We start from the raw sequence: 13,679 nt of genomic DNA, 5'->3' as shown, positions 1-13,679 counted from the left end.
ACAATATGTGTAAAGCATCTAGAATTATGTGTATGGAGCTCTCAATAAGTGCTAGTTATTCTTTCACAGGTGTAGCATCCAGGGCAGAGTTTAACTTGACCAAATTGAGAAGTTTGAAATTTCCCTTACTGCCTTCTTACTCTGTGTCCTTTTAACCTGTGTCATGTCTCCTTTCACTGTGCTATATAATTCACAGGAATAATCATAGCTGAAGACTGTGAGTGAACATTTCAAGAGCAGTATGCTAGCTCTATTCAGGATTGGGAGTTTGGGTGTGTAAACTTTAAAGAGGGGCTAAAGGAGGGAAGATGGTGATGCTACAGATGTGTTACAGAATTATTAAATAGTGCCTAGCAGACTCCACTCATATGATCACTGCCAAACAAGCCTGGTCTACCACCTTGCCCAAACCACTCCAACAGTTCTCTGCTTTAGTGCTTTTTGTTTCCTGAGTTGTGTATTAGAAGTGTGTTGGTGACCATTAGTAGTAACTCTAGTTGTGATGATTCACCTTTTCCATGATTAGTCATTAATTCCCTTAAGTGGTTAGGCAAAGCACTCAGGAGTTCATATAGCAAAAATTGCTATTTTAAATGCTTTCAGTAGCCAAGCAGATAACATAACTAGAAATGACCAGATATAAGAAACAGTAGGAAGTCTGCAGGTTGTGGTGATCAACAGAGCATAAAACTTATGTATGTGAACATGCCACAATTTGGCTCCAACTATAGAAAGTGGGATTCAGATATTCAAAATAATCCAGAAATCCTTATTTTTATGTGAAATTTCTTGGTTTTCTTAATATTTGATGAAAATGAAATATGCTTTGTAAATTCATCATAAGGTATTAGAAGAATTTGGCTTCTAATTTAAAGTTTGGGGATCTGGTGGAAAGTCTTAAAACATAAGAGATCTAAATTAACTAGATATTCTTCTTCAGTTCTGACTGGTTCCTTAAAAGAGACAACTCTAGTTTGACTTGATAATTGATGACCTGGTTAACTCTCTCAGCAAATACATAGTAAGTACCTCTGAAGTGTCCGTCCTTCAAGGTGCCATTGATACAAAAGAAAACAAAACAAAGCCCCTGCTCTCAAGGAGTCTATATTCTTTTAGGGCAAGATAGAAGAAAACAAGCAAATAAGTAATACAGTATATTTTTTTGGAGAAAAATAAAACAGAATAAGGAGATAGGAAATGCCAGAAATGGCATGAATGTTATTTTATGTATAGCGGACAGAGAAGGCTTCAGGGATAAAATGAATTTGAACAGAGACCTGAAGAAAATAAGGGAGCCATCAATGAAGATTCTAGAGGAAGAGAATTCTAAGCAAAGGAAGCAGTAAGTACAAAGGCAGAATTCTTATTCAAGGAAAAACAGAAGACCAGATTGGATTCATAGTATCCATTTATATAGAACTTTAGGAAAGGCTTATGTTTCAATAATGTCTTGTTTGTCTTTGGCTCATAAGGGAAATAAGAAAAGATTTTGAATAGTTAATAGACATTAACCAAACAGCCAAAATTCCACACTGTGACCTTCATCATTCTTTTTGCCAAATTTAGGAGAAATTTACTTTAAATTAAAAAAAAACAAAACACCAGTATATTGCTGGACAGATAGTTTATGGGTCACTTTCCTCCATTAAATATTCCTAGACTATAAAGATGATTGCATTAGATCACCCACAAGTTACATTTCAAAAATACTATGTTTTCATGCTTCAAACCATTAACACAACTCAAATAGTACTGATGAGGATGATAACCATAGTTTCTAAGTAGGAACACTTGGTTGAGGTAAACAAGGTCTTCAACAGTGGAGAGGCAGTCCTTTCAAAGGCAATCTTTCCCTACTGACTTTGCACTATAACACATGAGGCAAAGGTCCTGGCTAAGCAAATCTAGCCTATGCCATGATTGTGACTTTTTTTTTTTCATATACATCTAAGCATTGATCTTGTTTTCCTTCCCATTATTCTCAGTCAAGATGAGTTAATCTCCCTGCCCCTAGGAAGAGAGCCCATTCCTTTTGTTATCTACAGCTTTTTACATGACTGAGAAGTACTAGATGTTTATTCATGGGTACCTAAGTACCAGAATTTTAAGACCTTCAGAGTAGGATCTGATCATTCAACTTTGAAACTTATTGGAGCTTAAAATGATAAAACCACAGGGTCCCAAGGAAGAAAGCCAATTTTAAATAATCTAGTTCAAACCTATATTTGATGCTTGTGAAAGAAAGTTTTATTTATTAAACTATGGATTCACTAAAAATTTGTGATGACTCTTCTGGCTTAAATGATATGTCAGCTAAGGATATATTTACAAAAATCTCAGGAGGTTGTACAGGACAGACAATTTTGGCCAGCTAGAAATGATGCTTGCCTCTAGAGCTAAAAAGCCCCAGTGGAACCAATTGCTTCTCCATAAACTCTTCAGAAATGTATTTCGTAGGGAAAGATTTAACCCTGGGGGCAGGGGAGGGAGAAGAATCAGGATGTATATAAAGCTGGACAGCGGTAATAATTTAGTGAATTAGAGGTGGCACTTTCTAAAACGCTTTCAGTGTTTTCACTAGTAAGTTTTTAACAAGATGTGGGTTTTTTTTCTTTTTGTTATTATTTGATCCAGATTCTTTATTATATAATCAAAATGCAATAACCTGGGGAAGCATAGGCCATATATATAATGGAGATCAAAAGTAAGATGACATCTGCTATAGTTATCAATAAGGTTGCCTTGATATTTGGACAAAATAATGTAGGAAAAACTGAGGTGATAATTTAAAAATCTTTTCACTCAATCTCTGGATCTAAGTAGAACAAACTGAAGAAAAATTAGTTTTAGAGAGTGGGCAGTAACTTGGAGGTAACTCAAGCCATTAAAATTATTGATATATTCTTTCCTTAATTCAACAATTCAGCATTTCATAATTTCACTCATTCCTTTATTATCCAAAATGCAGTGAGTGTTTCTGTAATACATATTATTGCAATTTTGAGAAAAGCTGGCAAAATTATGTTAGTGGAAAAGCAGATTTAACTTTGGCTAGAATGCAGGTTGAGTGTATAAAATATATTATACTGTAGAGGCATTAAAGGAAAAATGAACTGGGTCCACTGGTAAGCTTTAAGGCCTGGGCAGGAAAATGGGCTTAAAGAATGAAGAGGGATGCCATGTAGAAAATTCTACAAATATTAAAATGTTAAAACTGTTGCCCACGGTGGTGGAGTTCCATGGCCATGATTACACAGCTGGTTATGGCAGAGTTGGAAGAAATATACCCACGGTTAGTTTAGTGATTCTCAACTGGGAGAGATTTCACCCCTAGGGGAAATTTGGCAACATCTAAGACACACTTTGGTTGGTTGTCACAACTTTGGGGGGTGCAACTTGCTCCTAGTGGAAAGAAGGCAGGTATGCTACTAAATACCTTATAATGAACAGCATAGTCTCCTATAGTGAAGAATTATCCAGTTCTAACTGTCAATAGTTCCAAGGTTGAGAAACTCTGGTGTGGAGAAAGAACACAGAAAATGAGAATGAAGCCAGAATAAGAGCAAACAGGAGTAGAGAGAAAAGAAAAAAAGATGTGGGACACACAGCAACAGCATGTTCTTTACTCACCCATTTGAGGATATAAATGAGATACACCAATGATGCATATTTCACTCTGGGGCAGCATTTCCATGGAAAATTATCTTGTGAAAAATGGTTTAATTCTAGTTACCTGGTTTCAAACATGAAACTAAAAGCAAGTTGTTTCTCCTAAAATTGACTGTGTCCTTCCACTGAGAACATAGAATTGCCAAGAATGAATAATATCAAAGTAAACCTTCTCCCCCACCTAGGTCCAATGGCTAGGCCGGGGGAGATGAATGATAATGGTCATACTCCAGCAGAAATCAGCTGAGGGCCATGACAGTTGATAGGCATACTGGAGAAGGGAGGGTGGGCATCACTTGAGAAGGCTTTGTTCTCCAGAGAGTACCAGATCTACCTTGTCCAGATAGAAGGGGGACACGAGTTGTGCCAGGAGTTTCCAGCATCAGCATGAACTGGATTTACCTTGTTATACTAGGCAACCCTGGAGGAGAAGCCACAGAGCCTGATGTTTTATGAAATAACTGCAAACAACTGTTTGCAGTTATTACCAATGAAAGAATTGGTAGGCTTTCATAAGCATGGCTGCCTGCACAAAAGTAATCTAATGATCCCTTCTAATTATAGTACTAGAAACCACACACTAATAATTCAAAGATAGAATTTTCATGTAAGTTTCAAAATACCACCCTTTTACAAAGTAACACCATCTTGCTTAGGCATGAAAGTCTTCCAATTAAGTGTCATTTTTTGGAAAGTTAGGACCCTACATTAAGGAATTCGTTGTCAGGAATATCTACCATCATAACGATTTTGTTATTCTTCACATTACAGGTCAAAATACCACCAAACCGGAGAGTCTGAAGGCACTTGGAAGTTTTAAAAAGACACCAAGCTAGCTATAGTGAATATAAACATTGAAGATGAAAAATGGACCACAACTTTAGTTTCAGGTAATTAAACAAAAATGAGAAATTAAGCCTACAGGACAGGTTCATTCCTTTCTAAAAGGTGAGGAAGAGGGAAGAGAGAGTCTGTTTTTTCCTGGCTCTTTCCTCTCCTTCCTTTGGCATCCAGGGTTCTTCCCCAGTGCCATGTGGCAGCCTTGGATAGAGAGAACTTTTACTGCTCTAAATTGTATTTACTTCTCTGAATTCCTGAGCCTTGATACTAGGTTCTCTGTGGGAGCTCGATAAATATTCATTGATGGGGATGGTAATGAATACTAGATTTTTTTGGCTCCCTGCTTTCTGACTTTAATCCAGCCATTTCCTTCTCTCTTCCCTGGGGGAACTGGCAATCTGTTTAAAGCATGTTTGCACTTTGGAATCATGAGGGGAAGCCAGCATAATTATTAGTTCCCAGTGATTCCCAGACTGTCAGTTAATTCTCAGGTCTTGCCATTTTCTCTACACGCAGAGCTACGTTTACATATAAGTGAATTAGGTATCACCTTGAAAGATTTATTTCAGACATAAAAAGAAGGCTAGGAAGGTTCTTTTCTCTTTCAAAATCCTGTGCTCCCAAACACACCAGTGTATAGTTGCCTGAAATGTTATTATTATCCACCCATTCTCTGGGCTATAAACTGCTCTCTCTTTAGAAAGCTAACTAAAAGTGAATTCAAGAAGCCAATACAAAAAGGCTATATACTGTACAATTGCAACTATACAACATTCTGGAAAAGGCAAAACTATGGAAACAGTAAAAAGATCAGTGGTTGCCAGGGGTTGTGTGTGTATGTCAGCAGAGATGACTAGGCATTTTCTAAAGAGAAAATTTTTAGGGCAGTGAAAATACTCTGTACGATTCCCTCAATGATAGTTACGTGCCATTATATATTTTGTCCAAACCCATAAAATGTACAACACCAAGAGTGAACCCTAATGTAAACTGTGGACTCTGAGTGATTATGCATCAATACAGGCTCATCGATTGTAACAAATGTACCCTCTCGTGGGGGATGTTGATAGTGGGGGAGGCTGTGCATGTGTGGGGTCAGGGAGTGTATGGGAAATCTCTGTGTCTTTCTCTCAATTTTGCTGTGAACCTAAAACTGCTTTAAAAGTAAAGTCTTAGCTTAAAAAAAGAAAAAAGCTACTGCATGTGGCTTTGAGTGTGGTAGGGGACAGGACTGCAAAGGTATGGGGACAGGACTTGGTTCTGGTCTTAGCTCCGCCAATAAATAACTATGCAACTTCACAAAAGTCATTTTATCACTTTGGGACTCAGTTTACTTACCTATAGAATGATGGGATCCAAAAAGAATATGTTTGTTTCCTTTCATCTCAGGCTAATTAAAAAAAAAAAAGTAAAAACAACTCCCATGTACATAAAAAGTGAACATGTGTTAAGTATATTATTTAACTCATTACTTAAAAGAGGGAATAGGTAAGATGTTATAACCAATTTATAGGAGAATACAAAGAAGAGAAATATTTATAGATCTGGAATCATGAAATGAATATACAAAAGGAGGTCAAACTAGCAATTTCCACCTTAAGGAAGTTGGTGAACCACTGCTATAAAAAAAAAGGTACATGTCTGTAGGCAGAAACTATTTTTCATTGTTATCAATTATCTACAATTTAGAGAGTTGTAAAATGGCCCCCCATAAAATCAGAACCAGGAAACTCTAAAGGGTGTATTCTAGACAATGCATGGTTTTCCATCAAAGTACAAATTTTTCTCTACATTACAGATCAAATGCTAACGGCACTGTATGGTCAAAGTGGGTACTCAAGATTTGTTAACCATTAATACTTCTCCAAAATTGATGATTTCTCCATGGTCTCAGTATCCAGGTCCATTGCTCAATATTTGGGATACCTGGAGAGCAGTTTGCTCTTTGTTCTCTGGCCTGATCTCAACTTGATACCCAACAGTTTATACATGAACTTTCTGTCAGATTACACTTCTCTGATCCCGTGAGGAATAATCTATTTGTCTACTTTTTTTTTTTTTCCCTCTTCTCATTTGAAGAGGCCTGGCAAGCTATTGGAAAGATAACAGGGATACTATTTATGGGAGTCCTTATCTTTATCTGGCATTGGTGATAAATCAAAATTTGGATCCATTCACAACCATAGTTAAATTGCTATGTCCCTGTCCTTCACTAACCCTTACCTTCTGCTGTTTGACAATTCATTTTGGCCTATTTTCTTTTCTATGTTTACCACTTACTCTAATGACTGTTCTTTCCTCCTCTTTCCTTCCTTCTTTCCTGCTTGATTTCACTGATTCCAACAGTTAACACTTGGAAACAGATCAAACTCTAAATCTGAACCATTCTTTCCGTTATTTGTTAATAAAAATTCTGAAGCAAATAGCTATGATTTTCTGATAAAAATGTTACATGATTTTGGAAAAATGAGGGTTACATTGTTAGTGCTCTCTTGGAAAGTATCCCTATAATTGAATGCTATCACTGCTTCCAATGAAAATTTTCAAGACATCAAGGAAGAAACTGGCCTTTAGGTTGAAAGTACTAACATTACATTTTAAACTCAGATGAATGAATACTTTCAATAGTACTTGCTTTGATAGATACAAGGCCCTTATCAATGTTTGGTTTCTAGGCTTTAATTCATTTTTAAGATCTTCTTTTTCTCTAGAAGTGAGGGATTTTTTCTCCAAGGTTCATTTCTAATTTAGTTTTCAGATCAGAGTTGGCTGGTATACTCATTTTTCATCATATGAGAGAACACTGGCAACACAGTTATGCTTCAAGCAGAATTTTACTGGAGTGGAACCCAAAATCATTTAACCTGAATGGATAACACACTGCCAAATCCTCATCTCTTGGGTGTGTTTGTGTGTTAAGTCACAATATAACTTCAATAATTGGGGTTTCTTTCTGCAGTGAAGAGTCTATCAAAATATAGAGAAGTGTCAAATAAGGCTAATTTAAGTAAATTCATACTAATGCAAATTTTGAATTCCTTCGAAGCTGAGTAACAAAATGTTTTAAAATAAAACCAGTTTTATTACAGTTGTACCCATCATAACTTAACATTAGAATTTTAATATATTTATTGCAATCAATAGATTAGAAAAAAGATGCCAGCTTATCATGAGGTATTTTCGAGGTATCAAAAGAGCTTTAAAGCAGCCTATCCTTATAAGAAATTTGTACATTATCTTTAAAATCATTTTGACATGGTTAGTTAAGTAAATCTGCATCTTCCCTATTGCTCCAGATCACAGGGTAGGGCTGTGCACATTGTGAATGCTTAACAACAACAAAATAACACATAATTTATTGGCCAAATAACCTATGTCAGGTACTTTTGAAAAGTTTTCTAAATGTATACATTGATTTAATTGTCATAACAATTACATGAAGTAGACAATTTTATTTATTGTCCCTGTTCTACAGGTAAAGAAATTAAGGCACAGGAAGTTAAATAATTTGACCACAGTCTAATGGTAAGCCTATATTGAAGCCATATTCGAACCCAGGTAGGCTGGCCCTATGCCCACTTTTCCTAAGCACTATGCTACTCTGCCTTTGAATAAATGGTCTGATGTATTTATTGGCTGATACCTTCAAATGTAAACTTCAAGAGGAGGGATTTGGTATTTGTGAGTTGTCTACTATGTTTAAGGCACTCTGCTGGATGACCTGTGTGATTCATATGTGTGATAGATATTATTCTCCTCACTTTTTTTTTAAAGATTTTTATTTATATGACAGAGAGAGAGCACAAGCAGGGGGAGCAGCAGGGAGAGGGGGAAGGAGAAGCAGGCTCCATGCACAGCAGGAAGCCCATTGTGGGGCTCGATCCCAGGACCCTGGAATCATGACCTGAGCCGAAGGCAGACGCTTAACCGACTGAGCCACCCAGGCACCCCTTTCCTCACTTTTTAATGAAGAAAATGATTCTGAACGATCCTTTTTTTTTTTTTTTAAATCTTAATTAACATTTCAGCTGGCCGCTCAGTTATGTGCATTCTAAAGCCCTGGTTCTTTCTATGTCATTACATTGCCTCTGAATGTTTTCTGAAATTTGGTCATAGGTCAAAAAAAAAAATAATTAAGTTTTCTTTTACCTGAAACTATGGGGATAAAGTAGAGCACTTATTAAAAGAGAAATGATTATTAAAATAATCATCGTTGTAAATAGCCTGGTTTTGATACATCCATGGCAGGTGAAAAGAGAAAAGGGAAAAAAAGGCAAAACGAGTTTGCTGTATGTTATTGAACTAAATATTATTTAGATAAAAGAATACTAAATAGTGTTTAAGAAAGTTAAAGTCCAAGTTATAAAATTTACTGTCTGTTTAAGCAATTCTTCACTTTTTTGAGCTTGTTTAACCAGTAAAGAAGAGGATGACCTATCATGGGTTTTCATTGTGTTGTAGAATTTCCTCCTGACTATAAAATCATCTGCTCAGATTAAATTGTAAACAGAGGATATACATGTGAACACAAATGAAAGTGTTTTATGTGGAGTGGAAAAAGTGGGCTTGATACTTGCCCAATAAGAATTTAATTTTGCCTATTCTATGGCTTTGACATGACTATAAAACACAGTTGAGAAAAAAAATATAAAATCAGTAAGTAAATTGTACAAGGTCTCTTTCACTTCTGGTATTCTGTGACCAGTGACAGAACACAGGAATACTTGTTTTCATCATGATACATACAAGATAAGATGGCAGTCCTGAGTACAACGTGGTTCAATAGGTATAGACAGGTTTCTCTGAACTAAAATTATGTTTATACATTTCACCTTAATTCAATATTAGAATGCAAGAAATAAAATTTCCCTTATATAGTAAATTTGAATTTACTTTAATTTGGAAAATGTTATTCCACTCATGAACATGTGTATTTAATAATAATTAGTAATAGATCACTTGAGACATATCTCAAAATAATTGCAACACACTTGCATTAATCCACCATTAACTGAAGAATTGATCTATGCCTTATATAATGTTAATGGCTTGATGTTTGGGGAGATAGGATTAAGTACATGTAAGTGATACTCTTGCCAATAATAAAGTTCTCAAACAAGTTTTACAAATGCTCAAGAAAGGAGTCTGTTAAAGTCTAAGATAGGGTAAGTGTATCATACAACTACTTTAAGACATCACTAAACACAATGTGAGTGAAGGCAATGGCATTAGTTAGGATTTGTTTGAAAACAATCTCAAAATATTGGTAGTTTAAAACAACCAAGACTGATTTCTTGCTTACCTAAAATATGTTGAGAGTCTAGGCATTTTTCCAGGTTACCCATCCTCCTTGTGAAGAATCAAGATGGCATTTTTATATAAATGTTTGTTCCTGGCTCATGGAAACAGGTAGAGAGTGCTTGTGCCTACATATTACACATTTTACTTCTCAAATTTTGTTAACCAAATTAAGTCATTTAGATAACATCGACATCACGAAAATGGGACATTGCAATCTCCCTTTGTTCCTATAAGAAAGACAACTGAAAATATTGGTGAACAGCACTAATATCTACCACACTTGTAAATCAGTAAAGGTTTGAGCATGTCCAAACTTCATGCTGCCTTATTTGCCCAGCAAGTTTCTAATTTGACCCATTTAATCCCTATATTTGTTATCTCTTTTCTCACTTTTCATTTAAATACTAAGCATTTTAAAAGACATTTTTATTATTTTAAAAGATTTATTTATTTATTTGAGAGAGATAGAGGAGATGGAGGAATACTGAGAGAGGGAGAGACTCCCCACTGAGCCTGGAGCCACCCAGGGCTCAATTTCAGGACCCTGATGTCATGATCTGAGCCAAAATCAAGAGTCAGACGCTTAAATGACTGAGCCACCTAGACACCCCTAAAAGACATCTTAATTTGCCACAATGCTTAGTGTACAGCATGATTCTGAGCATAAGCATCAGCAATTCATTCAATGGTCTTTTTCTGTTAGTCAAGGAAGAAAACCAGAGGTGAAAGCAGAAGCCTTTAAGTCTGCTGTTTACTTAGCTCCTGCATCTACTGACTCACCATTATGCTGTATATTTCTATTAGTATGGTCTTTCTTTCCTTCATCCACCCATCTCTAACATCAAATATTACAACACATAATATTGTATGGCAGATAATCATTGAAAGTTTGGGGTAGTAGGGGTTGGAAATTGTGTAACAGTACATGATAAAGAAATACCCTAAATTTAATACTAGATTTCTCTCTTCATTAACAGTACCTCAGACTGTTACCTCTTTATGTATTAACTCCTCAGGCCCAGTCTCTCACCATAGTATTATATTCCCTCTATTCTTTTCCCTCAGATGTTAGTAAAAAAACTACATATCTTTGTTAACCTATTAAGAGTTCTTTATCTCTAGGCAAGGCCATTATTTACATATTTTGAAATTCCTTGAGGTGTTTTACTAAATAAAAAATAATCTATTAAAAATCTATCAGAATATTTGGCCATATAAAGAACCCATCAGTAAAGACATGTAAATAAGAGATGCATTTTTCTTTAATATATGCTGGACTGTGAACAGAGCAACCTCCAGGAGCCATGAATGTCAGCTGCGGTCCTTCCTGTCACATTTGTGATACATGCCATACATAATGGGCTTTACAAGATCTCACAATTGTCCTAGGATTTTCATCTGATACTGGCCACAAACCTTGTTCTTTTCTTACTGGGTAAATTTCAAAGGCCCAAAAGTTGCATGTGAATCAAGAAAGCTCCATGGAGTTCAGACAAACTTTGAACTCCAACTGGCAGGGAACAGAATTGAAAATTTTACAAAAACACCTTTATTCTCAGGGTCAGCTCAGCAGGGACCAAGTAGTATAGAACAGGTGAGAATGAAAGCTAATCAAGAAAGGAAACCCTTTCAAACAACAACATCAGTCACAAAAGCTGTGTTTCACAATCAAGGTACTAGTAGGGTCGGTTCTTATTTTAACCAAAGCGTCCCTTATGGTTTTCCTTGATGCTCAAATCCAGTTCAGGAGAAATGTTCCACTACAGGCTTCTTTCTTATGTCTCATAAATAAATCAGCAAGATAAAAATAGCTGCTTCTCTCAAAGTTAAAGCAAAATGAAAGTCAAGGTTTCAGCAATCTTCCTTCACCCTTTTCCTTCTCTGTTTTCTTGTAATAATTTCTGGAATACACTGAGGGCAAGAATTTTTCAAGGATAAGTGCATACTGATTTTGAAAGAACATATTTATAATGTTGACTGTTACTTAAAATCTGGGATTGACCAGTGTTTTACTGGAAATGTAATTCATGCTATCCTCCTTTAAAAAAAATCGACTTGTTTATAGAAATACTTGAGAATACAATTGTATTATATCTCTCTTGCTAGAATAGAAACGGTACTTCTGTTAGAAGTCCTAAAACAGCCAGGGCTGTGAAAATAAGCCAAAGGTGGGTTTTCTACTTATGCCTATGGATAAAATAATCCCTGAAGTTTAGGGAAGTATTTTGTAAAAGAGAGTTGTAAATTAAAGTCCCCAAGTAGAGAAGATTCTGGGAATTAATAACTCCATCATTTACCACTCTATATAATTTAAAGATAGTTCATTTAATTTCAGGAATTTAGTTAACACTTAGAGTCAGATTATTTTTCTAATGGCTGCCAACACCTCCTTGATCCCTTTTTCCCTGTTCTTCAGTAAGACATGGGGGAGTTTTAGATGCCATGTATAGTGTAAGTTTCCTTTTTGGAGACTGTCTTAGAGCTTTGATATATGAAGCATTCTTTTAATACAGAAAGATGAATGTGATCACTCTGGAAAGAACTAAAACATACTGTTTCATATTCATTAACTTCACATAACATTTCAGAAACTAAGGGCTGAATTATCTTCATCCTCATATTAAGTTACTAATTTCCAAATTTTGGCAAAAGTATATCTTTATATCTTAGAGTTACAGATGCCATTACACAATTTACTTTAAAATGTCACTGTAACTTTCAACTTTGTTTTGGGATATGGAAAGTTGAAAAGACCACCACTCACACCCTTATAATAAAATAAAAAACAGATCTATAAAAATCACAACCTTCTTGAACATATCACAGCTGAAATCACAAGGAAATCAACTAATGCAAAACATGAGAAAGATACTTTTCCAAAGAGAGAGTAAATATGAGTGATTGCTTATCTAAGGAAGACACAAATTACCATATGAGCCATTATGAACTTTTAATAAATGTAAATCAATATCTGAATGTTGATTGTGGGCTAGCATGAAAGTAGGGAAATTCTGGAAATTGAAAACACAAGAGAAATTCATTCCAATTCATGGACTCCTCTCCACTGACATCACGAAGTTATCATGAGAGATACTGGGGGCAGGACAAGAGACTAGAAAGAATATCTCTTATGGTGAAGACCTGGGAAAGGGGAATAGCAGCTGCTATTGGGAAAGCTTGAAGTCTTGCTTGGATACTTCTCTAACTCTCCAAAGAAGAAAATTCATAATCAGCTGAGGAAAGAACAATGCACTCTGTCACATTCTGAGTACAGATAAATACCTATCAAAACCGGCAAAAGGAAACAAAAAAATTCCTCTTCCCTTGGGGAAGGGGCAAGAATACATCCTTGGGCCATATCATTAATGATCCTCTACCACTGGGGACAGGAAAGGATCACTGAGAAAGATTATCCCTGAGATTCAGGGACATAACATCTGCCTAAGACTAAGGCTGAATCAGAACAACAGAGAAGACCTTCTCCTTCATGTGACCCTACACCCATTTCCCCCCCTTCTTGAAAGAACAAGTAAGAGCAGTCCAAAATACTGCTTGGGAAGGAGCAAAAGCAGGAAGCAATACCTTCATTGTGATACAGGAACAAAGAGGAAATTTAAATGCAGAATTGAGCAGATATTATAAACAGTTCTCTAGCGCCACTCTAAACAGAAGGCAATGCTAGAAAAATTTGAAGACTAGTGATGTTCTGAGTAAAACCATAGTAACAAAAACAATAAGCTCAGTTCAATTCTTGACTAAATTTACTCAATCCTCCATGCAAAGAACTAGAAAAAGAAGAGGAAAGCCTATTTCCAAGCATAAGTAAGATTTAACTCAGTCTCTATTGCCCTACAAAAGGTATACCTCTT

Source organism: Callorhinus ursinus, unplaced genomic scaffold, assembly GCF_003265705.2.
Source record: "Callorhinus ursinus isolate GAN/ISIS: 27379988/994484 unplaced genomic scaffold, GSC_fseal_2.0 scaffold10, whole genome shotgun sequence".
Lineage (NCBI taxonomy): Eukaryota > Metazoa > Chordata > Mammalia > Carnivora > Otariidae > Callorhinus > Callorhinus ursinus.
The sequence above is the reverse complement of the archived record's forward strand: the minus strand, read 5'-3'. Positions refer to the sequence as shown.